Source organism: Oncorhynchus mykiss, chromosome 2 (assembly GCF_013265735.2).
Source record: "Oncorhynchus mykiss isolate Arlee chromosome 2, USDA_OmykA_1.1, whole genome shotgun sequence".
Lineage (NCBI taxonomy): Eukaryota > Metazoa > Chordata > Actinopteri > Salmoniformes > Salmonidae > Oncorhynchus > Oncorhynchus mykiss.
This window is the reverse complement of record NC_048566.1, coordinates 17,121,346-17,136,055: the sequence shown is the minus strand read 5'-3', so window position 1 is coordinate 17,136,055 and position 14,710 is coordinate 17,121,346. Positions and strand designations below refer to the sequence as shown.

Below are 14,710 nucleotides of genomic sequence, written 5' to 3'. Positions count from 1 at the left end.
GTCTTGAGTCCAGAATGGCCCGGATCGTGTACGCCGGGGACCCCTCGATGTCCAGCGGGGGGGGAGGGACCTCCGGTACCTCACTGTCCTGCAGGGGACCAGCTACCACCGGCCTGAGGAGAGACACATGAAACGAGGGGTTAATACGATAATAGGAAGGGAGTTGTAATCGATAACACACCTCGTTTATCCTCCTCAGGACTTTAAAGGGCCCTACACACTGCGGACCCAGCCTCCGGCAGGGCAAGCGGAGAGGTAGGTTTCGGGTCGAGAGCCAGACCCTGTCCCCCGGTACAAACACGGGGGCCTCACTGCGGTGGCGGTCAGCACTCCTCTTCTGCCGTCCACTCGCTTGTCGTAGAGATTCCTGGACGGCCCTCCAGGTCTCCTTGGAGCGCTGTACCCATTCCTCCACCGCAGGAGCCTCGGTCTGGCTCGGATGCCATGGTGCCAGGACCGGCTGGTACCCCAACACACACTGAAAAGGGGACACGTTAGTAGAGGAGTGGCGTAGTGAGTTCTGAGCCATTTCAGCCCAGGGAATGTATCGTGCCCACTCCCCTGGCCGATCCTGGCAATACGACCGCAGAAACCTACCCACCTCCTGGTTCACTCTCTCCACCTGCCCATTACTCTCGGGGTGATAACCGGAGGTCAGGCTGACAGAGACCCCCAAACGTTCCATGAACGTTCCATGAACGCTCTCCATACCCGGGACGTGAATTGGGGGCCCCGATCAGAAACGATGTCCTCCGGCACCCCGTAGTGCCGGAAGACATGGGTGAATAACGCCTCCGCAGTCTGTAGGGCTGTAGGGATACCGGGCAACGGGAGGAGACGGCAGGACTTAGAGAACCAATCCACAATTACCAGAACCGTGGTGTTCCCCTGAGACGGCGGGAGATCGGTTAGGAAATCTATGGACAGATGTGACCATGGCCGCTGTGGAACAGGGAGGGGTTGTAGCTTCCCTCTAGGAAGGTGCCTAGGAGCCTTACTCTGAGCGCACACTGAACAGGAGGAGACATAACCCTTAACGTCCTTAGCCAACGTAGGCCACCAATACCTCCCCTGAAGGCTCCCCACTGTCCTCGTCACCCCAGGGTGACCCGAGGAGGGTAGGACGTGAGCCCACCGAATCAGTTTGTCCCGAACACCAAGCGGCACGTACCTTCGCCCCGCTGGACACTGAGGAGGCGCGGGTTCAGCCCGTAACGCCCGCTCGATGTCCGAGTCCACCTCCCATACCACTGGGGCTACCAGCTTCGAGGCGGGAAGGATGGGAGTAGGTTCGGTAGACCCATCCTCCGTGTCATAAAGGCGGGACAGTGCGTCAGCCTTCACGTTCTGGGAGCCCGGTCTATAAGACAAAGTAAATCGGAACCGGGTGAAGAACATGGCCCACCTTGCCTGACGTGGGTTAAGTCTCCTAGCTGCCCGAATATACTCCAGATTCTGGTGGTCGGTCCAGATGAGAAAGGGGTGTTTAGCCCCCTCAAGCCAGTGTCTCCACACCTTCAGAGCTCTAACCACCGCTAGCAACTCCCGGTCCCCCACATCATAGTTACGCTCCGCTGGGCTGAGCTTCCTTGAGAAGAAAGCGCAGGGTCGGAGTTTTGGTGGCGTACCCGAGCGCTGTGATAGCACGGCACCCACCCCAGCCTCGGACGCGTCCACCTCCACTATGAATGCTAGAGAGGGGTCCGGATGCGCCAACACGGGCGCATCAGTAAACAGCGCCTTCAACTTGTTGAATGCTCCGTCCGCCTCTGCTGACCACTGCAAACGCACCGGGCCCCCCTTCAGCAGTGAGGTGATGGGAGCCGCTACCTGGCCAAAACCCCGGATAAACCTCCGGTAGTAGTTGGCAAAACCCAGAAAACGCTGCACCTCCTTTACCGTGGTCGGAGTCGGCCAATTACGCACGGCCCTAATGCGGTCACCCTCCATCACTACCCCCGAGGTGGAAATGCGATATCCCAGAAAAGAGACGGCTCGTTTAGAGAACACGCATTTCTCAGCCTTGACGTATAGGTCATGCTCCAGCAGTCTACCAAGCACCTTGCGCACCAGAGACACATGCGCGGTGTGAGTGGCCGAGTAGATCAGAATGTCATCGATATAAGCCACCACTCCCTGCCCGCACAGGTCCCTGAGAATCTCGTCTACAAAGGATTGGAAAACGGCTGGAGCATTCTTTAACCCATACGGCATGACGAGGTACTCATAGTGGCCTGATGTAGTACTAAATGCGGTTTTCCACTCGTCTCCCTTCCGAACACGCACCAAACTATACGCGCTCCTGAGATCCAGTTTTGTGAAGAACTGCGCTCCGTGGAACGATTCCACCGCCGTAGCGATGAGAGGTAGAGGGTAACTATACCCCACTGTGATGGCGTTTAGACCTCTATAATCGATACACGGACGCAAGCCTCCCTCCTTTTTCCTCACAAAAAAGAAACTTGAGGAGACGGGTGAAATGGAGGACCGAATGTACCCCTGTCCCAGCGCCTCCGTGACATATGTCTCCATTGCCAACGTCTCCTCCTGGGACAGCGGGTACACGTGACTCTTGGGAAGCGCAGCGTCTACCTGGAGATCTATCGTACAATCCCTTCCCGGTCGATAAGGTGGTAATTTAGTCGCTTTCACTTTACTGAAAGCGATTGCCAAATCGGCATACTCGGGGGGAATGCACACCGTGGAACCCTGGTCTGGACTCTCCACCGACGTGGCACCGATGGAAACTCCCAAACACCTTCCAGAACACTCCTCTGACCACCCCTGGAGAACCCCCTGTTTCCACTAAATTTTAGGATTGTGCCGGGCCAGCCAGGGAGTCCCCAGCACCACTGGAAACGCAGGCGAGTCAATAATAAAGAAACTGATACGCTCCCTATGATTCCCCTGCGTCACCATGTCCAGTGGGACCGTGGTCTCCCTGACCATCCCTGACCCTAATGGCCGGCTATCTAGGGAGTGCACGGGGAAAGGAGAATCTATCGGCACCAGCGGAACCCCTAACTTAAGGGCGAGTCCGCGATCCATAAAGTTCCCAGCTGCGCCTGAATCGACGAGCGCCCTATGCTGGGAAGAGGGAAAAAAGCGAAGGAAAAAAGTTAAGACAAACATGTGGCCAACAGGGGGTTCTGGGTGAGTTTGATGCTGACTCACCTGGGGTGACCGAGAAGCGTTCCGCCTGCCATCTCTACTCCCAGACGGACCCCCCCAGCACCGATCAGACGTGTGTCCTCTCCGACCACAGTTGGTGCAGGGAAGGCCTCCTCCTCCGGTACCCCTCGGCGCAGCCCCTCCCAACTCCATCGGAATGGGAGCGGAGGGGCTGGGTGGTGGAACGCACAGGACCCTCTCTGAACGCCCGCGGGCAGCCAGCAGATTATCCAGTCGAATGGACATGTCAATCAGCTGATCCAGTGACAGAGTGGTGTCCCGACACGCTAACTCCCGGCGGACATCCTCTCGGAGACTACACCTGTAGTGGTCCATGAGGGCCCTGTCGTTCCACCCAGATCCGGCTGCCAAGGTCCGGAACTCCAGCGCGTAATCCTGGGCGCTCCTCCTCTCCTGCCTGAGGTGAAATAGTCGTTCTCCCGCCGCTCGGCCGTCTAGAGGGTGATCAAACACGGCGCGGAAGCGACGGGAAAACTCTGGGTAGTGCTCCCGCGCTGAGTCTGGACCATTCCAGACCGCGTTCGCCCATTCCAGGGCACGACCCGTGAGGCAGGAGATGAGGACACTCACCCTCTCTTCTCCTGAGGGAGTGGGTCTGATGGTGGCCAGGTATAGCTCCAGCTGGAGCAGAAACCCCTGGCAACCCGCCGCCGCTCCATCATAAGCCCTCGGTAGCGTCAGACGGAGGGTGCTGGAGTCGGGAGATGGGGAGTCCGGAACCGTGGGTGCCGAAGGTGGAGAGAGGAGCCCACTCCTCTCCCATCGGTCCATTCTCTCCATCACTTGATCCATCGCGGATCCAATCCGATGAAGGACGGTGGTGTGGTGGAGAACCCGTTCCTCCATCGATGGGAGAGGGTTGGCTGCTGCTCCTGCTGACTCCATCAATTTGATAGGTGCGGGATTCTGTAATGCTCCGGGTGTCGTGGGTGTGGAGTCAAATGCAGGAGACAGAGAGTTCAATGCTGCGCGTCTTTTAATCGCACCAATGCACCACAGGGTGCTCACAAAAACGTTACGTTCCCAAAACACAGGGAATCAAAATGTACAATGGGAAACAATCCCGACCGGACACTAACACGTGCCTATACCACAGAGCCGAAGGTTTACATAGAAATAATCCCGCACAACAACCAGGCGGGCCGGCTGTCTAATAAAGACAAACTAATTAAACATTCACAGGTGCTACCACTCAACATACAAGGAGGGGAAGGAAAAACAATCAGTGGCAGCTAATAGGCCGGTGACGACGACCGCCGAGCGCCACCTGCCCGGGAAAGGGAAACACCCTCGGTCGGACTCGTGACAAGTACATTATAGTGTAGTCAACTCTAGTGTGCTGTACTGTGTACTGTACTGAACTCTGAATCAGAATTAGTTAGGTAACATAGATAAATAAGATGTTTTATTTACATAATATGCTTAGGTGAGATACTTGTCATTAGAATGTCTCCTTTTCGACTATACTGTTGGCAGTTGCACTTTTCCCTTCTCAGCTAGGGAAAAGTCACTTGGGGCCCAGAGAGGGTATAGGTCAGGGTTGTCTTTTACATGTCTGGTAATAGGCAGAATATCAGAAAGGGAGAGATCAGAATGGAACATTGTCTTCATATGTGAATGTATCTGTTAAATCATGTGAAGGGATGGTGTGATTAATGGGGAACCAGTTAGTTGGCTCCACTATGTCTGTACTCCAGTCACTCCCTATTTTTCCCATTGGGGGGAGGAGTATGGCAGTGTCTAGAACCATTGTATTACCCCTCTGATGTTGAAACTTGTCTTTCATAGTATATGACCTAGAGGCTCACTCCTCTCAGGGAGCTTGTCCAGGAGTGGGGAGAAGAGGGGGTTTACTTGAGATGGGAGAATATCATTGTTGACAATTGATATATGCCATTGGATGAGGTAATGCTTTTGTACTATGAAGTACCAGGAACGAGATTAGAACCTCGTCTTAGAGACCAAACTGAACGATAAATTATAGCTAATGCTATCTGGCTTTGGGATACTCCTTTCTCAAGTAAAAGGCCCTTTGTGAAGTTTTCCTAAGATCTGTGGTTCATCATGTAAGTTGAGAGGGGTGTATCTTTTCTATAAAAGATCTCAGTTGAGTGGGCCTCCCGGGTGGCGCAGTGGTCTAGGGCACTGCATCGCATCTGGTAGCTGTGCCACCAGAGACGTTGGGTTTCCGCCCAGGCTCTGTCGCAGCCGGCCGCTTGGCATGTGCGGCTGCTCGGCCATGGAAACTAATTTCATGAAGCTCCCGACGAACGTTGCGTCCATAGGCAGTTTGGAACTCAGTAGTGGACAGGACCATTTTTATGCTCTATGTGCTTCAGCTGGTCCTGTTCTGTGAGCTTGTGTGGCCTACCACTTCGCGTTTGAGCCGTTGTTGCTCCTAGATGTTACAGCTTCACAATAACAGCACTTACAGTTGAATGAAATGTGTGCAGGTGACGAACTAACTTGTTGGAAAGGTGGCATCCTATGACGGTGCCACGTTGAAAGTCACTCAGCTTGTCAGTAAAGTACTGCCAATCCTTGTCTATGGAGAGTGCATGGCTGGGTGCTCCATTTTCCACACCTGTCAGCAACTGGTGTGGCTGAAATAGCTGAATCCACTAATTTGAAGGGGTGTCCACATACTTTTGTATATATAGTGTAGTTCTACCTGGAAACAAAATGGGTTCTCCTATGGGAACACCCGAAGAACCCTTTTGGAACCCTTTTTTCTAAGAAACTACAGCCTCTTCTCCTCTTTCTTTCCCTCTCTCCCTCCCTGTACCTCTCTCCCTGTGTTGTTGCCAGCTTCTCTCCCTCTCTGTCTCCCTGTGTTGCTGCCAGCTTCTCTCCCTCTCTGTCTCCCTGTGTTGCTGCCAGCTTCTCTCCCTCTCTGTCTTCCTGTGTTGCTGCCAGCTTCTCTCCCTCTCTGTCTTCCTGTGTTGCTGCCAGCTTCTCTCCCTCTCTGTCTTCCTGTGTTGCTGCCAGCTTCTCTCCCTCTCGGTCTTCCTGTGTTGCTGCCAGCTTCTCTCCCTCTCTGTCTTCCTGTGTTGCTGCCAGCTTCTCTCCCTCTCGGTCTTCCTGTGTTGCTGCCAGCTTCTCTCCCTCTCGGTCTTCCTGTGTTGCTGCCAGCTTCTCTCCCTCTCGGTCTTCCTGTGTTGCTGCCAGCTTCTCTCCCTCTCGGTCTTCCTGTGTTGCTGCCAGCTTCTCTCCCTCTCTGTCTTCCTGTGTTGCTGCCAGCTTCTCTCCCTCTCGGTCTTCCTGTGTTGCTGCCAGCTTCTCTCCCTCTCGGTCTTCCTGTGTTGCTGCCAGCTTCTCTCCCTCTCGGTCTTCCTGTGTTGCTGCCAGCTTCTCTCCCTCTCGGTCTTCCTGTGTTGCTGCCAGCTTCTCTCCCTCTCTGTCTTCCTGTGTTGCTGCCAGCTTCTCTCCCTCTCTGTCTTCCTGTGTTGTTGCCAGCTTCTCTCCCTCTCTGTCTTCCTGTGCACTCAGCTTGTTTTTCTTCTTGCCTCTGCCTCCCTACCCTCCTTCTCTTCCTTGCCTCTCTCTCTCTTCCCTCTCTCTCTCTTCCCTCTGTCTGTCTGTTGCTGCCTGCCCTGCTCCTGACATGTCCTGCCTCCCTCCCTCTCTATTCCACTCTACCCTGCCTCTCTCTCTCTCCATCTCTGTTGTTCCCCATCTCTTTCTCTGCTCTCTATGTTCAGTGGTGCAACATGAGGCAGTCTGTGGCTATCTGTCTGTTTGGACTCTCAGCTCTGCTCCACGGTGAGTGACTTTCATGTTCTCTCTCTCTCTGTGTGTGTGTGTGTGTGTGAGTGTTGTGTGTGTGTTTCCACGTGTAAGTACAATATGTGCAAGTCCATTGATATTTGAGAACTCAACCTTACAGTTCCAGCTGTATTGCAGAGAGAGAAGATAGGAGAGGGAAATGAACAGAGAGGGAGGAGAGAAGAGGAGCAGGAATAAAGAGAGACAAGGGAGAGGAATGATCACAGAGCTTACAGGTTAGGATGTTGTTCATCACAGTTGTAAAATCCAACCCTCCTGTCTGTTTTAATCCATTGTTGGTTGATGTGTTCCTCTCTGCACCAGCAGCAGTATCTTAGATGGCTAACATCTTGTGACTGTATACTGACATGGTACCATCTTGTGACTGCATATTGATATGGTACCATCTTGTGACTGCATATTGATATGGTACCATCTTGTGACTGCATATTGATATGGTACCATCTTGTGACTGTATATTGATATGGTAACATCTTGTGACTGCATATTGATATGGTACCATCTTGTGACTGCATATTGATATGGTACCATCTTGTGACTGCATATTGATATGGTACCATCTTGTGACTGCATATTGATATGGTACCATCTTGTGACTGCATATTGATATGGTACCATCTTGTGACTGTATATTGATATGGTACCATCTTGTGACTGCATATTGATATGGTACCATCTTGTGACTGCATATTGATATGGTACCATCTTGTGACTGCATATTGATATGGTACCATCTTGTACATAATAGCATATTACATACAAACGCAACATGCTGTTATAAAGACTGTACTCTACTGTATGTGGGTCTACATTACATTCACTAGTTCTATATATTTATATATTTCTTAATTCCTTTCTTTTACCTTTAAATTTGTGTGTGTTGTTGTGAATTGTTAGATACTACACGCTACACCTGCAATAACATCTGCTAAATATGTGTATGTGACCAATAACATTTAATTTGATTAGATTTTTAGTTAGACATTGCTTCCGAATTTCATCAACTGCACAGATACATTAAGTCTGATACAGTTGTGAAACAGGAGTGAGTGAAGTCAGTCCACGATGGAGCTGCTAGAAGTGAGGTTCCTGGTCCTCCTGTCCGTCTGTCTGTCCTCCTGTCTGTCTGTCTGTCTGTCCGTCCGTCCGTCCGTCCGTCCATTTGTCTGTCTGTCTGTCTGTCTGTCTGTCTGTCAGTTTGTTTGTATTTCTGAGTGGAGGGTTTTAGTGTTTAATGCGTCACTATTTCCAGTGTGGAATAGATCAGATGTTTTAATGGCCACAGAGAGACTAGTCAATCCCCTTAAAGATAGAGTCAGCGGAATGACGTTGCACGAGCAGCACCGCAGATATTACGATGACCAAGATGCAAGACTTTGCTCTCACACAGTCACACACAGTATCTGCTTTTGTGCATAGGTTCGCTTCACGCTATTACAACACGGTAGCCACTGGACCAAAAGAGGGGTTTAACCTCACTCTCCAACATTCTTAGTTGTTGCGGAAATTGACCCACTATCCTGTTTACTTTGATCAGCTACGTCATATTGCTGACTCTACCTTTAACAATTAATGGGCCTGTCTGGATACTATCTCCCTCTCTTCAGTCTCTCTCCTCTTGATTATCCTCTTTCTCCCTCTCTTCACTCTCTCTCTTCTTGATTCTCCTCATTCTTCTTCTCTCGCCTCATCTTTCTCCCTCTCTTCACTCTCTCCTCTTGATTCTCCTCTTTCACCCTCCGCCGCTCTTCTCTCCCCACTGCTGGAAGTTCGTTGTGCGGTCCATTTCGTGGGCTCTCGTTTGTGGTCTCGCAAGGAGCTGCTTACGGGGGTTCATTGGGGTGGTGTCCGTCGGCGTGCAGAAGGTGGATCGGTGGGGGTTGGGTTGGTAGTTGGCAGCGGCGACTCTGGACGCGTGCCGGGCCCTTCTCGCGGATCTCCCCAGCTACGGTGCTCGTTGGCCTCGTTTACGCGGGGTCTCCGGCGGGTTGCCTTGTCCGGCACCTAGCAGCTGACTTAGAACTGGTGCGGACCAGGGGAATCCGACTGTTTAAAAAGAAAAGCCCCAGAAAATAGTGAAGTGTGGGCAAGCAAACACAATACTACACAAGAAATGGGAACTAAAAAACTAAATAAAATTGGCAGACGACCGGAGAGCCACAATATAATATAGCTACAAAAATGCATATATAGCGGGCAAGAAATGTATGAACAAAGGGGCCTTTGGACAGGACCCCAACACCCAATTGTGGTGACGAGTACAAAGACAAGTTTAAGGCCCAAGCTATGGGGCCGTGCCAGCAATAAAAACGTGTATATAAAAATAAAGAAATCTATAAATTAAGGGGCCCTCAGACCGGGCCCCAACACCTAATAAAGGTGATGAGTACAAATGTGTGTACAAAGGGGCCTGTAGACAGGACCCCAACACCTAATATTGGTGATGAATGCAGTGAAAACAAATCAAAAACCTGGACATGCCAAACCAGGCGCGACCTCGAGCGGACACCACAGGAAAAAAAAGGTTGCGAAGCTAGCTAAGTAATGCAGGATGCACCTCCTGATAGCCGAAAAAAGGTGCCGCTAGTGGGTTGGGTACCACTGGTGAAATCTTCTTATCTTGACCCAGTACAGCCTCAGAGGAAGGGCCACTCTAAGGAGCCAGGTCCTCCCAGGGTTTCTCCACTGGGCCCAACTATTAGGGACTGTGAGTATAACAGAACTTATGTAGCAGGCAAAACCCAGAGGACTAACTGTTCAGAATGATTATATTTTTTGCCTCTCTCTGTTCCCTGCGTTGTTATTGCCAAGGGATATTTCTTATGAACCTGTTTTCAGTTCCTACCGCTTCCACTGGATGTCACCAGTCTTTGGAATTTGGTTGAGGTTATTCCTTTGTGCAATAAAGAAGTAGGCCAACTAGGAACTGGGTAACACTTTTGTGAGTTGCGCAAGACGTGAAAAGTGGCGCTGATTTGTTTTCATTCCTGTATTGAACACAGATTGCCCCGTCTACAATTTGATCGATTATTAACGTTTAAAAATACCTAAAGTTGTGTTACAAAAGTAGTTTGAAATATTAAAGTTTATAGGCACCTTTTGAAATATTTTGTACTGACGTTGCGTTTTTTGTAAGCTGTTTTTTCTGGATCAAACGCGCTTTATAAATGGACATTTTGGATATATATGGACGGAATTAATCGAACAAAAGGACCCATTGTGATGTTTATGGGACATATTGGAGTGCCAACAAAAGAAGCTCGTCAAAGGTAATGCATGTTTTATATTTTATTTCAGCGTTTTGTGTAGCGCCTGCAGGGTTGAAATATGCATTAAAACTATTTGAAACCGTTCCATTCAGATGCTCTTCATTTTTGGTGTAATTCTTCTCATCATGTTTTTGTCATGACGTTGGCCTGGGGGTAGGTTTATGACACTCATAAATACCTCTTCCCCCCCTTTTCCCTCTCTCTACCCTACTGATGTGAAATTTGAAAACCCCTTGGTTAACATAGAAATTCTCGGAAAATCAGGTGGGGGGGCGGGGAAATTAACTATATTCTGGTAATCCAACCAATTGAACATATGCGGTGGTACTTAATGAATATGATGTCAGTTCGGTTATCATCTGAGACATTCTCATCAATGATAAGATGACAAACTCTACAGTGGAAAGTCTGCACATTGTAGTTATCGGATTCACATGGAATTGTTGTTCAATTTAGATGTTTGAATATACAATTATTGGTGAATAGATTAAATGTAATTTTAGCTTCTAAATGAGAGATTTGGGTTTTCATAAGATTAGGGCTCTGCTCAATCAGTGGCCCGCCCCTGTGAAGAGACATGGGCTGTAGACTGTGAAACACGCCCTTCTCCCTCCACTATATAAGCCCTTGACGACAATGTAACCTTCTGTTCCAAGTACGTGAGGTCTGCAGCCTCTGCAGTAAAAGGACTAAATGACTGCTGGTCATTTATGAACATTTGAACATCTTGGCCATGTTCTGTTATAATCTCCACCCGGCACAGCCAGAAGAGGCCACCCCACATAGCCTGGTTCCTCTCTAGGTTTCTTCCTAGGTTTTGGCCTTTCTAGGGAGTTTTTCCTAGCCACCGTGCTTCTACACCTGCATTGCTTGCTGTTTGGAGTTTTAGGCTGGGTTTCTGTACAGCACTTTGAGATATCAGCTGATGTACGAAGGGCTATATAAATACATTTGATTTGATTTGATTTGACTAACATGTCAACTACAGAACTGAGCCAACCTCAGCGTGAGCTTTGGTTGCGAATGGTATGAACTTTGAACTCGTATTCGCTAAAGAAGTGATACCTCCTAGCTGTTGAGTTAGCAACAGCAGCTGCAAACGCAGGCTAGGAAAGAACAGACAGAGTATCCCGTCTATCACACAACGACGTTACTACAACGTATCCAATTGACCACCAGAGACATTCTTCAAAGGACAAAGGACTCGGTTTGGCAACACGGCCTTCCATCTACCACCAACCTACCAAAGCGCAGCTCAGAGTAAATATTTATTGCATTTTCCTTTTCCAAATGTGCGGTAATTTAGAATGCATAAGATACTGTATTTACGATAGCACAGCTTCTCCCTGTGTCCCTCAGTCTTCCCGCTCTTTCACTCAAACCCAGCCCTTTATCTTTTGTGTAACCAGCTGTCATATCTGTTCCGCCCGCTAGGGACATTTTCCTTTATGACGTAATTTGTAATCAAGGTATGATTCATTCTTTGTATATGTAATTCTGTGTGATTAGTTAGGTATTTAGTAAATAAATAATTAGACCCAATTTTGTATTGCTGATTCAACTTGTTAGCCAGGGTTCGTGAAAATAACCAAGAATTTACAACTTTCAGATGAGACTGAATTAAGGTGACGATTAATATTGACTGCTATTGATGTAAAATATTACTAGGTCTTTAAGAGTTTATTCGGAAGATAACAGCTCTATAAATATTCTTTCACGGTGCCCCGACTCTCTAGTTAATTACATTTACATGATTAGCACAATCGGGTAATATTAATTACGGAGAAAGGATTTTATAGAATAGCATTTCATATAACTTAATCCGGCATAGCCAAAGACACAACATTTTTATTATACTCACTCCCTTCTGGATTCATATTTTATTCTCCTACAGCTCATCTCTTCCCCGTTTTAGATATTCTTAATCTCTCTCTGTGCAATCATATCACTTTCGTTCTACTCCTTTCTCTATATATTTCTCTCTCTCATTTTTCCAGGGGTGCAACTTTCACTGGGGATGGAGGGGTAATGAAACTCCCACATTCTGAAAATGCATTTTTTCCTCCTCCAGGTTTTATCATTGCACTGTGATATGAAAAACAGCATCTGTGTGCTTTAGGACTATCTGGACACCTTAGAGCAGTTGGGTAGTCTGTTTGGAGGTTTAAGCCAGCTGGATTTAGGATCACGCGGACACCACAGCGCAGGCGGACAGGCTGTGTGAAGACCAAGCTTCTGAAAGGCTGGCTGGACCAGCCATATGTGTTGCGCTCTTTCTCCGAGTTGTAAAAGCAAGCAGAGCAGAAACGGGCTACTCTTTACTCTTGACTGATGTACAGTTGAAGTCAGAAGTTTACATACATACAAATACATTTAAACAAATTTTTTAATCCTAGTAATAAATTCCCTGTCTTAGGTCAGTTAGGATCACCACTTTATTTTGAGAATGTGAAATGTCAGGATGATAGCAGAGAGAATGAGTTATTTCAGATTTTACTTCTTTCATCACATTCACAGTGGGTCAGAAGTTTACAAACACTCAATTAGTATTTGGTAGCATTGCTTTTAAATTGTTTAACTTCGGTCAAACGTTTCGGGTAGCCTTCCACAAGCTTCCCACAATAAGTTGGGTGAATTTTGGCCCATTCCCCCTGACAGAGCTGGTGTAACGGAGTCAGGTTTGTAGGCCTCCTTGCTCGCACACACCTTTTCAGTTCTGCCAACAAATTTTCTATAGAAGGAGGTCAGGGCTTTGTGATGGCCACTCCAATACCTTGAATTTGTTGTCCTTGGGCCATTTTGCCACAACATTGGAAGAATGCTTGGGGTCATTGTCCATTTGGAAGACCCATTTGCGACCAAGCTTTATCTTCCTGACTGAGGTCTTGAGATGTTTCTTCAATATATCCACATAATTGTCCCTTCTCATGATGCCATCTATTTTGTGAAGTGCACCAGTCCCTCCTGCAGCAAAGCACACCAACAACATGATGCTGCCAGCCCCATGCTTCACAGTTTAGATGGTGTTCTTCGGCTTGCAAGCCTCCACCTTTTTCCTCCAAACATAACGATGATCATTATGGCCAAAAACTTATATTTTTGTTTCATCAGACCAGAGGACATTTCTCCAAAAAGTATGATCTTTGTCCCCATGTGTAGTTGCAAACCGTAGTCTGGCTTTTTGGAGGTTTTGGAGCAGTGGCTTCTTCCTTGCTGAGCGGCCTTTCAGGTTATGTTGATATAGGACTCGTTTTCTGTGGTTATAGATACTTTTGTACCTGTTTCCTCCAGCATCTTCACAAGGTCCTTTGCTGTTGTTCTGGGATTGATTTGCATTTTCGCACCAAAGTGCTTTCATCCCTAGGAGACAGAACGCGTCTTCTTCCTGAGCGGTATGACGGCTGCGTGGTCCCATGGTGTTAATACTTGCGTACTATTGTTTGTACAGATGAACGTGGTACCTTCAGGCGTTTGGAAATTTCTCCCAAGGATAAATCAGACTTGTGGAGGTCTACAAAAATGTTTTCTGAGGTCTTGGCTGATTTAATTTGATTTCCTCATGATGTCAAGGAAAGAGGCACAGAGTTTGAAGGTCGGCCTTGAAATACATCCACAGGTACACCTCCAATTGACTCAAATTATGTCAATTAGCCAATCAGAAGCTTCTAAAGCCATGACATAATTTTATGGAATTTTCCAAGCTGTTTAAAGGCACAGTCAACTTACTGTATGTAAACTTCTGACTCACTGGAATTGTGATACAATGAATTATAAGTGAAATAATCTGTCTGTAAACAATTGTTGGAAAAATTACTATTGTCATGCACAAAGTAGATGTCCTAACCGACTTGCCAAAACTATAGTTTGTTAACAAGATATTTGTGGAGTGGTTGAAAAACAAGTTTTAATTACCTGCTCGTTGAACATCTCATTCCAAAATCCCCCCCCCCCCCCCCCCCCCCCCACCAAAGTTGCACCCCTGCATTTTTCCTTCTGTCTACAGGAATGTAGTTGTCTCTTTGTAACGGTCCATTCTGTCTATAGGAATGTAGCTGTCTCTTTGTAACTGTCCATTCTGTCTACAGGAATGTAGTTGTCTCTTTGTAACTGTCCATTCTGTCTACAGCAATGTAGTTGTCTCTTTGTAACTGTCCATTCTGTCTACAGGAATGTAGCTGTCTCTTTGTAACTGTCCATTCTGTCTACAGGAATGTAGCTGTCTCTTTGTAACTGTCCATTCTGTCTGCAGGAATGTAGTTGTCTCTTTGTTACTGTCCATTCTGTCTACAGGAATGTAGTTGTCTCTTTGTAACGATCCATTCTGTCTACAGGAATGTAGCTGTCTCTTTGTAACTGTCCATTCTGTCTCCTCTGTCTTCTTATTCTTTCCCTCTCGTCATTGCCCTCTCTCTCTCCCGCTCTCCTTCCTCATCCTTTTCCTTATCCCCCTCTCTCTCCCTCCC

General features: G+C 48.0%; 1 protein-coding gene across 1 annotated transcript in view; it reads left to right on the top strand.

The window, feature by feature from the left end:
- The window catches only part of LOC110519673 (neuronal acetylcholine receptor subunit alpha-7-like), a 68,351-nt gene that overhangs the window by 5,513 nt on the left and 48,128 nt on the right, over positions 1 to 14,710 (top strand). The gene's annotated exons all lie outside the window — the stretch shown is intronic.